Source organism: Palaemon carinicauda, chromosome 18 (genome assembly GCF_036898095.1).
Source record: "Palaemon carinicauda isolate YSFRI2023 chromosome 18, ASM3689809v2, whole genome shotgun sequence".
NCBI lineage: Eukaryota > Metazoa > Arthropoda > Malacostraca > Decapoda > Palaemonidae > Palaemon > Palaemon carinicauda.
Window position 1 is genome coordinate 83,744,638 of NC_090742.1, and position 10,000 is coordinate 83,754,637.

A 10,000-nucleotide genomic window follows, 5' to 3' on the forward strand; every position below is an offset into this window, starting at 1 on the left:
TGTGTCGATAATAGCAAAGATTATCAATATCTCAATACTTATTGGAACGGTGTCGAATTAAACAGAAAATGTAATTTCATTCACCCATTTCCTTTTACTTATGTCGTTCCGTGGACACAAATTTTATATATCTGTTGAAAAATAACCTTAGGGAAACATTTGCACTAAACTCATTTACCAAGACTTCATAAAAAAAAATGTTCTGTAACTATTATTATTATTATTATTATTATTATTATTATTATTATTATTATTATTAGGTAAGCTACAGCCGTAATTGGAAAAGCAGGATACTATAACCCCAAGGGCTCCAACAGGGAAAAATAGTCCAGGGAGGCATGGAAACAAGGAAATGAATAAACTACAACAACATTCAAATTCATATTTCACATATAAACCATAAACACTAGAAAATATTCTTACATCCACCTCTTTAGCAGAATGCACACAAATCTATCCCAATTTCTGATGAAAAAATTTAATAGAATAATCAGTTACGGACGGACTCTCTCTCTCTCTCTCTCTCTCTCTCTTCTCTCTCTCTCTCTCTCTCTTTCTCTCGACGCGTATGTGTGCGCGCGTTCGTGCTCGTGCATGCCTGTCTCTTGTTACCTCAATTATTCAGGTAATCAGTCTATTGAATCCTTTTTATATAAAATAACGCATCGACCCTTCCCGACCAAGTGCACATTCAACCTCATTTAAGAAGTTCATTAGATTCGCGAGGGAAGGCAAAGCGCCGTAAGAGAAAGAAGAGATTCTTTGTTCACGGGGAAAATATCACTCTGTCTGGACCAGAAATAGCAATGCATCGATTACCTAAAAGATAATACCTCCACCGTTCTCTCGTCCGACCAGAGAGAGAGAGAGAGAGAGAGAGAGAGAGAGAGAGAGAGAGAGAGAGAGAGAGAGAGAGAGGCGGGTAATACTTTAACATAATGACTTTTATTCAAACAAATTAGAGTTCGTACCCAAATATAACCATTTTATTTCTTCGACATTTCTAAGAATAAGTACGTCCTCTAAATCAGTTGTACATGGCCATCTTAATTACAAAATGAAATAAATAAAGAATATATCATAGTAAATTTGGATGAGCGAACAATTTCATTTCTATTAAAATACGTAAATTTACGTATACTTTTAATTTCATGGTAGGGAGACAGAACAACAATTATGGTTTATGTATTGTAACCACTGCCTGAAAAGTGGAGTGGAAGTATTACGGGCCTTTTTACAATATAATTTATTATTTCAAACATAGGAAGACGGAAAAGGCCATATTCCAAATAGGAATTGTATCAAAATACGTGAAGGTGAAATGGGAAAGAAATGAGAAAGTTAAACGATTACTGAAAAGGGCGATTGAAAAGATAGAAGGGAACGCAAGATGTTTAAGAGATTAGTGGAATCAGTTAAGAAGAGATGGGAAGATAATTGGGATGTTCAAGGGCGTATATGAATGAAGGAAAGGGAAATGGAAGAGGAATTAATTTAGCCGAGCAGAAGATCCCAGGTTTTGTTCCTCTACAATAACTGGCTTCAGTCAAGATTAAGAAAGAGGAGGTGGTTTAGAGAAAGACTGATGATTTGCATTGAATCTGAAGGTCAGGGAGCTGTTTATAGGAAGGGGATTGGACTGAACGAATTCCTGGGTGATTAATATAAATAGGGAAGGAAGCAGATGTAGCGACATCGATTTCAAGAGAGGTTTTTCGGTTAAGGTAACGCCCGTAGTTTGAGTTTTTTTACTCATATGGTGAAACACCATATTGGTATCGACGACATTTGAAGTAAAGGACAAGAGCTTGAGGTTCTTTGAAATATCTGAACATGATTCACTTTATAAGGTCTAAATAGTGTACGTGTTGGTAACTTCCTTAACCTTAATTGGTGGGGCAAGAATACAAATTAAAAAGTAGGTTCTCAATGTCTATTAGAGTAAATACACAATATACGTGGGATACAAGAAAAGATAACTTATCAGCTAAGGGGACGAAGACAAACAGACTACATCATGGGAACACAACAGATAGGTGTTGCCAATGCTGACTCAATGTTGCCATATCATATCAATAACATTACAGGAATTAATCTACTGACATGCAACATCTGAAATAATGATTGAAAGTACATAATGCAGTTAATGATACGTACAATAATAATAATCATGATAATGCAGTAAATGGTACATACACTAATAATAATACTGGTACATGTGAAATGTGACTTTTTATGTCCCTACAAATAGGGCTTGCGATCATGAAGGATCAGTATTCATAGGGAGTCCAGTTTTTAGTTATTTCAAGGAAACGTACACGTTATACAGTATATGCCTGTATGTGTGTGTTTCTATTGCTTAAGAAAAGCCTTATGATACCTTGAGATGCTACCAAAGAAACGTCTTTCATACACACTCACACTGTAATGCTATTTTTTTTCATTTTTCTCTCTCTCCTGCACTGATAATAGCGAAACCTGTTGAAGCATGCCATTGCATGTGTCACATTGTTGGAAATTTTGTTCCATTGTTGCTCTCATCTGTTTGTATATAAAATTGTTATTGGTTAAATAAAGTCACTTACATTCACCTCACCTTTCTGTTAGTACCTAACAGCTACCTTGCGACAATTGATCACCAGAAGAACAGCACCTCACAATCTTTCTTTCCGACCATCGCTGCGCCCTACCCTTTTTATGGTGCCGCTCACCGGCCCTGACTCTTTGACCCACACCTCCTCGATGAAACCACCACCCTTTGCCATCATAGCAACGTTCGCCCGGTTTCAGCACGCTAAAGTTCAGTTTCACATGAAGGACATGACTCACTCAATCAGCAAAGTAGACTATCATCGCGACAATCCCCGAGGACACTTTTTGCGAAACTCCCATTGGTTTTAAGACCAAGGGGATGCCCTAATACCCCCATACCTCCTGGAGCAGTACTCACCATCGCCAGTCCCCCTTATAGTTAAGCTTTTTAAGCTCTCTTAACAGCCGTTCGGGGACCAAAAGGCTTCGCTCGCCCTCAGAGAAATGACCAATATTGTTCTACCGCAACCTGCCGCAGACGCCTCTCCTCGGGAAGTGAACCTACTTCGTGCCATTTGGATATGACGCCTACCCAAACCTATACATGCCTCCATCCCTGATGTAGATACCTTACCCATGAAGGACCTGATGACTATGTTGATGCTAAGTGTGATACTGCCTCATACATCCATGCGATAAATGGAATGGAGGGTGACAAGTTAAACTAGTAGGTTCTTTAAAATCTTGTATAATGAAGATAAACGGACATAAATGTGACAGCAGCGGGAAGCAGGTCCATGCTTGTCGATACAGTGACCACTGAACAACAACTGACTACTATATGCACATGGCGGAAAGAAAAGCAGTGTTGACACATATAATTACATTGTTGCCACGATGCATAATGAAAAAGTGGTCTTACAGTATGTGTAATGGGAAAAGATAAATGGAAATAAATATCATTCTTCTACAAAATAATAATAAAGCAAATGTACATTAATGTTCATAAACTGTACATAATGTAAATAATATACAGCATAACATTAGATATCTATACAACTCCCTCCCCCTTTACGCTCGTAGCAGTGTCTCGAGCGGAACGGTAATTTCTCTGAGCTAGTCGAGGTGAATGACGAGGGACATTGGAGGGTTCGGATGATGGCTCTCTTTCCTGGCCAGAACAAGGGGACACAGGGTCTTGGGGAGAGGGGTCCTCACTTATATTAGCCACTGGGCGTAAATGTCGTCGGTTTCGAAACCATACACGACCACTTGGAAGGCGTACTTCGTACTTTCTGGACATTCCGCGGCCCATCACGATACCAATCTTTTCCCATCGAAGTGTCGTTGCGTCCTGTATCCTGACTCGTTGGCCGATGGCGAACTTGGGTAGATGGCGGGCATGAGAGTTGTAAAAGCTCACGGCCTGGTCGGTTTGGGCAGCCGTGCGGCGGTTGTAATCTTCGGTCTTAGTTTGCCACTCCTCTTTGAATGATCTGGGGTGGGCTGGAACACAAGTGCGGAGAGGATGGCCATAGAGAATCTACGCAGGGGAGCATCCAGCAGGGTTCGGTGTATTCCGAAGCTCCGACAGTCCTCTATCAAAGGCTTCACAATCTATGTTCCCGAATGGGGCGGTCTTGAGGATAAGGTGTTTAACAGCTTCCATGGCATCTTCTGTGTGTCCATTAGACTGAGGGTAATGTGGAGATGTGATGATGTGATGAACTCCCCAGCGGTCGGCAAATTGCTTGAAGTCGTGGCTGGAAAATGGGGGTCCTCCATCAGTTCGTAAGCGGAGTGGAACACCAACCTCGCGGAAGAAAACACAGAACATTTTTGTAACTATGGCTGTAGTTGTGTCACGTCCACAGGGAACAACCACAGGCCAGCCTGAAAGTCTATCAGCAATAACAAGGAAGGGTTTTCCTGCTACGTGGAAGAAGTCGGCCGACACACTTTCAAAGGGCCAGGATGGGTGGTCATCACACATGTAAGGTTCCTATTGCTGTCTAGGGAGAAGCTGTTGGCAGGCCTCACAGCTTTCTACTTTACTCTTAATATCTGCATTGATGCCTGGCCAGAATACTGTCTACATTGCATGACGTCGAGTAGCTTCAGTCCCTCGGTGGCTGTCGTGGAGTCGATCCAAGGTGCGTCGACCGAGAGTTGCAGGGATGACGATCCAGGGTCCATACAATACCAACTCTCCATCCGCGTAAAGGTTGTCCTGCAGCTTCCAATACGGGAGGGCATAAGCGTGGAGATCATAGCAGTTGGTGGGAAAGCCGTTGGATACGTAGTGAACGAGACGACTGTAATCTTGATCCTGAGATGCGGCCATGCGGAATTCTTGAAGAGACTTATCCTCTTCGATGATGGGTCCTGTTGCCTGGTCGTCAGTAGAAGTGGCGGTGCTAGCAATGATACGCCTGACATGTGCAGTCGAAGTAGTGCATTCTTCTTCATCTTCAGGTGTGGGGCGACTGGTTGGGGAGCGAGATAGGGCGTCTGGTATGCAAAGTTGTTTCCCTGCGTGCCATACTGCACTGAAGATGTAGGGGGCCACTTCCATCTTGAGACGTTGAAGCCGTGGATTCTCAATAGCATCCAGAGTGTAGTGATTGAGAATCAGTATCAAGGGACGATGATCAATCATTAAGGTAAAATGCTGAACTCCGGACAAGTATAGGCGGCACTTAGCTATAGCCCAAGTGACTGCACGTAGCTCCAGCTCTATGGTGGCATAACGAGTCTCAGTATCTGTAAGGAAACGAGAGCCACACTGGACGAGACGCATCTGACCTCGGCCGTTATCTTGAAGTAGGGCATAGCCGAGACCATATAGGCGTGAGGCATCTGTTTGTAGAACTACAGGGGAGGCAGGATTGAAGGGTGCTAGGACAGGAGGTGAAGTCAGAGCTGTCTTGACTTTCTTAAATGCTCGCTCATGGTCGGGCGTCCAGACGAATGAGCGTTTGGGGCTCATAAGTGGGCGTAGGGGTTGTGCTGCTGCTGCGATGTCTGGAGTGAAGTCGGCAAGTTGATTGACAAGACCCATAAACGACCTGACATCTGTGACATTAGATGGTATAGGAAAGTCCCGTATGGCTGATACCTTGTCAGGGTCTGCTGCAATACCATCGGATGATAAGACATAACCAAAAAAGTTAACTTTAGGGGAGGCTACAGTGAACTTATCCTTGTTGAGGGTGATGCCATATTGACGGCATCTGGTCAGCATCTAGTGCATGTGTTGTAGGTGGGAAGGGAGATCCTCGTCGGAAAGGAGGATATCATCTACAACCTTCACACAGTTGGGAACACCTTGTAGTGCCATATCTCCACGGAGGCAGTATGCATCACCTGTTGTTGAAAATCCCACTGGGCCGCGACAGTGCTGGCATCTTCTGTACAGAGTTATAAATGTAGTCAGGTGGCGGTCCTCTTCTGCCAACTCCATTTGCCAATAGCCATGCAGGGCATCCGCTGTGATGAAGTACTTCGCAGTAGGAGAGATGTTGCGGATAGCATCATGGGGCGTTGGTGATGGGTGTGTAGGCCGGACTACCTGAGAATTCAGATGGGTGTGATCCACAGTGATGCGCACACCTTTGTCCTTGGGTACCAAGACCATAGGATGGCACCATTCAGAGGGTTTGTCGCCTGCTGGTCTGATGATTCCTTGTTGCACTAAGGAGTCAAGTTCTTCTTTCACTTGATCTTTGAGAGCAAACGGAATGGGCCTGGGCGTATGGACAGCGAACGGTGTAGCGCCAGGTTTCAGGTGAATCCTCATTGGCGGGCCTGCCATTTTCTTTAGTGGCTGGGTTTGTACATCCTTCTAGGATATGAGGACGTCACTGAAGTGCCGAAGAAAATAGTCCTTAATAGCTGTGGGTGACTTCATGGCAGAGGTAGGAAACTGAGCGCATCTGTTGACATGTGTTACCTTGAGAATAGGCTTCGGGAAGTCCGGTGACACTATGGCAAGGGCTCGGCAATGTTCACGAGAGAGGAGAGGAGTCTGGATATCCTCATGAACATGTATGGTTGCTGAGCAAGACTTGTTGCCAAGACGAAGTTTTCCCTGGAAGTATCCTACAGCCGGTGTCATGGGGGATCCATCTGCTGTCACGACGTCTGTCATGGGTGAAGGTTCAAGGCTTGTCCGAGGTATGCAGAGTGCATCCAAATGTATGGTGCCAATCACTGTGATATCTGCTCCTGTATCGGGGATTAGCTGGATATGTGATGATATATCACCAAATGACAGAACGACAGTGACTGGTGTGGGGGACTCACTACCCGAATTATCACCCACGAAACGGCAGCTGGTGTTTGACTTAGTAGTAGGAGGTGAAGCTGTATACCCAGTCTGACTTTTCTTGGTAGACATACAAATCTTCACAAAATGTCCCTGTTTCTTGCAGCTATTGCACTGAGCTTCCTTAGCAGGGCATTTCTGAGTGCGGACCCAATGACCTGTTCGTCCACAGTTATTGCACGATGCACCAGTGGCTGGGCATTGTCCGGAATCGTGTTTGCGAGAGCAATATTGACAATGGTCACTGTTATGAGACTGGTGAGAACGTTGATCAGGAGATCGATGAGAAGTCCTCTTCTGTAGACGCTGGTTCTTCTTGTATATAGATACTGCGTTGACTTGGCTAGGGGAAAATGCAATGGCTGATGCAGTTGCACGTGTAGATTCATAGGAGCGGCAGCATGTCACAAAGTCTGCGAGGGTAGATGAGGGTTGGAGGGGGATAAGGCATTGTATTAACTCTTCGCCTCTCACACCCATCAAAATTACCATCTGCAATTGCCGTTCAGTGCAAAATATGGGGTTGCCAGTGCATAAGTCCACTTCATCTGCGAGATCCTTGAGGCGTGCGTAGTATTCTGCAAATGATTCTCCGACAGCCTGTTTACAGGACAACAATTCCCTGCATCGTAAGGCTTCATTTCTAAGGCTGCGAAAGTGCTTCTGCAGTGTATCCAACACTTCTGTAAGGGATAGTGATGTGTTGGGAGGGATGCCCAGTGTATGCGCAAGCAGGCGCTGGACGTCCAGGGAGATGCAGGTTCTCAGGTGAATCAGCTGGGAAGTTTGATGTAATCTATCAAGTCCAACTAATGCTCCATAATCCTCAAAACGGAGTCTCCATTGGCAAAACACTTGATACGTTGCATTTTGTTGCAAGAGAGGTGGGGGATGGACCGTGGGCTTGATAGAAGTTGTAGGTGTATGCACTGAGAAGCCAGGGGTTGGGGGAACAGGTGTAACAGGAGGTGCAATTATGGGGTTAGGTTGCTGGGGGTACGATGACGCAATCTGTCCTGATAGCAAGGAGAAAAGGGACATGAACCGCTGGTTGTCTTCCTGTCTTGATTGCACAATCTGTAGTCTGAAGGTCTGCTCCTCTTGTTGTCGCCAGTCTTGTTCTTGCCTGCTGGAAGTCTGTAGAAAATGGATGAGATGTAGTATATCATTATTGTGGTCTCCTGACTTATTGGGAGTCAGGGGAGGAGGGAGAGTGGTGCTGGTATCTTCATCGGCAGTGGGGAGGTGCACAGGTACTTCGTCTGCCATTAAACCCTCCGTTTGATCCTCTGCCTGATCCTCTGTCTGATCCATTAAATCAATTAGCTGTTTCTCTTGCTGAGCCATATTGAGTTTGGTGTCGCAAGAGAGCTTGAGATCTGTAGAGAGCCAGAAAAATATCCAAATCGCTGTATGTGAGCGAAAGAAAGCCCTTTGGATAGTTAAAAATTACAATGTTTGTCAGTGAGCTTGTGAAATAAGCGGCAGTTGGGTGAGATGAGCGAGTGTGTGTTGCGATCAGAGGGTAGACGGGTGGGGTGAGCGTGCCTCTGGGCGTGAGCCTCGGGCCTCAGTCACCATCGATGCACGAAAGAGGGAGGGCTGGTAGTGGGGCTGCTGAGAAAAATGGCGCTACAGTTCAAATGTCCTAAAAAAAAGGTTGGCAAGGACACTAACACAATACAACACAGCACTGTAACACACTGACACTCTAAACCTGCACTGCACAAACACTCTCATTCTTAAGAGACACTGTAGTTAAAATCTGGAGTCACTGTAAGGGATCAAATGTGCGAGACGAGAAGTAAACAGCAATGGCGTCGTCGTCTTGGAATCCATAATGTCATCCTACTCACTGCGCCATGTGTGTGATACTGCCACATACATCCATGCGATAAATGGAATGGAGGGTGACAAGTTAAACTAGTAGGTTCTTTAAAATCTTGTATAATGAAAATAAACGGACATAAATGTGACAGCAGCGGGAAGCAGGTCCATACTTGTCGATACATTGACCACTGAACAACGACTGACTACTATATGCACATGGCGGAAAGAAAAGCAGTGTTGACACACATAATTACATTGTTGCCACGATGCATAATGAAAAAGTGGTCTTACAGTATGTGTAATGGGAAAAGATAAATGGAAATAAATATCATTCTTCTACTAAATAATAATAAAGCAAATGTACATTAATGTTCATAAACTGTACATAATGTAAATAATATACAGCATAACGTTAGATATCTATACAGATGCCCTTATGGACAGCCACTTCACCACCTTCGAGACCTTCATCAAGAACTCCACGCCTGAAAAACAGGACAACTATTCAACACTGACGACGCTGATGTAAATCTGGTAGGACACAGATGCCTTCCCGATGACATGCCGGAGCAGCAACAAAGCTGCCCACAATCCACATATGCTGCCCCTTGCTCACATCCCAGCTAAGGACTTTTAAAACCACTTACTGAAGCCCATCAGTCACAGTTCTGCTAGTACTACTCCAGATTTGAGGCTGATTGGAAAAAATGCGCTGACAATTGTGCCCAAAAAACTTTTAAGTAGGCCATTGCTTGTGGCGGTGGCCTCCCCTGTCACTAATGTTTTCTTTTTACATTATTGAGATACAGGTGCGTGGTTTTTTTGTGGACAATAGTGCTTGCCATTTCCTACCAATGTTACTCTCCACGACTCAAAGTAGTCATTCTAAGCCTGCTGACATTCACCTGGTAGCAGCCAATGGATCTGAAATCCCCACCCAAAGTTACAAGACATTCACAGTATCATTTGGGAGTGCCAAATATCATTGAAGTTCCTTATTGCCGACATAACATTGCCATTACTTGTAGAATTCCTCACCCATTTCCACCTCCTTGTTGATGCGACACATCAACGTTTAGTCAATACAGACTCATACTCGTCATCACCTCTTTAACCTGTCTCATATGACCTTGCACTCATCAGGGCACCCACAGATGCCTAGGCCCACCTCCTCATGTTGTACTGCAAGTCTTCCATCCAGAACTTCGCCAAACGCCCATGGTTCCTGCCAAACATGGTATTTATCACCATATCAAGGCAACAGGGGTCCTAGTGTTTGTCAGGTTCAGCATCTAGCCCTGCATCGTTTGG

The 10,000-nt window shown here is 44.5% G+C and overlaps 1 long non-coding RNA gene and 1 pseudogene across 1 annotated transcript in view; both read right to left on the reverse strand.

Annotated features, from left to right (window-relative positions):
• The window catches only part of LOC137657122 (uncharacterized), a 694,375-nt gene that overhangs the window by 301,940 nt on the left and 382,435 nt on the right, over positions 1–10,000 (reverse strand). The window lies entirely within an intron of this gene.
• LOC137657121 (uncharacterized) lies at positions 3,208–4,688 on the reverse strand (annotated as a pseudogene).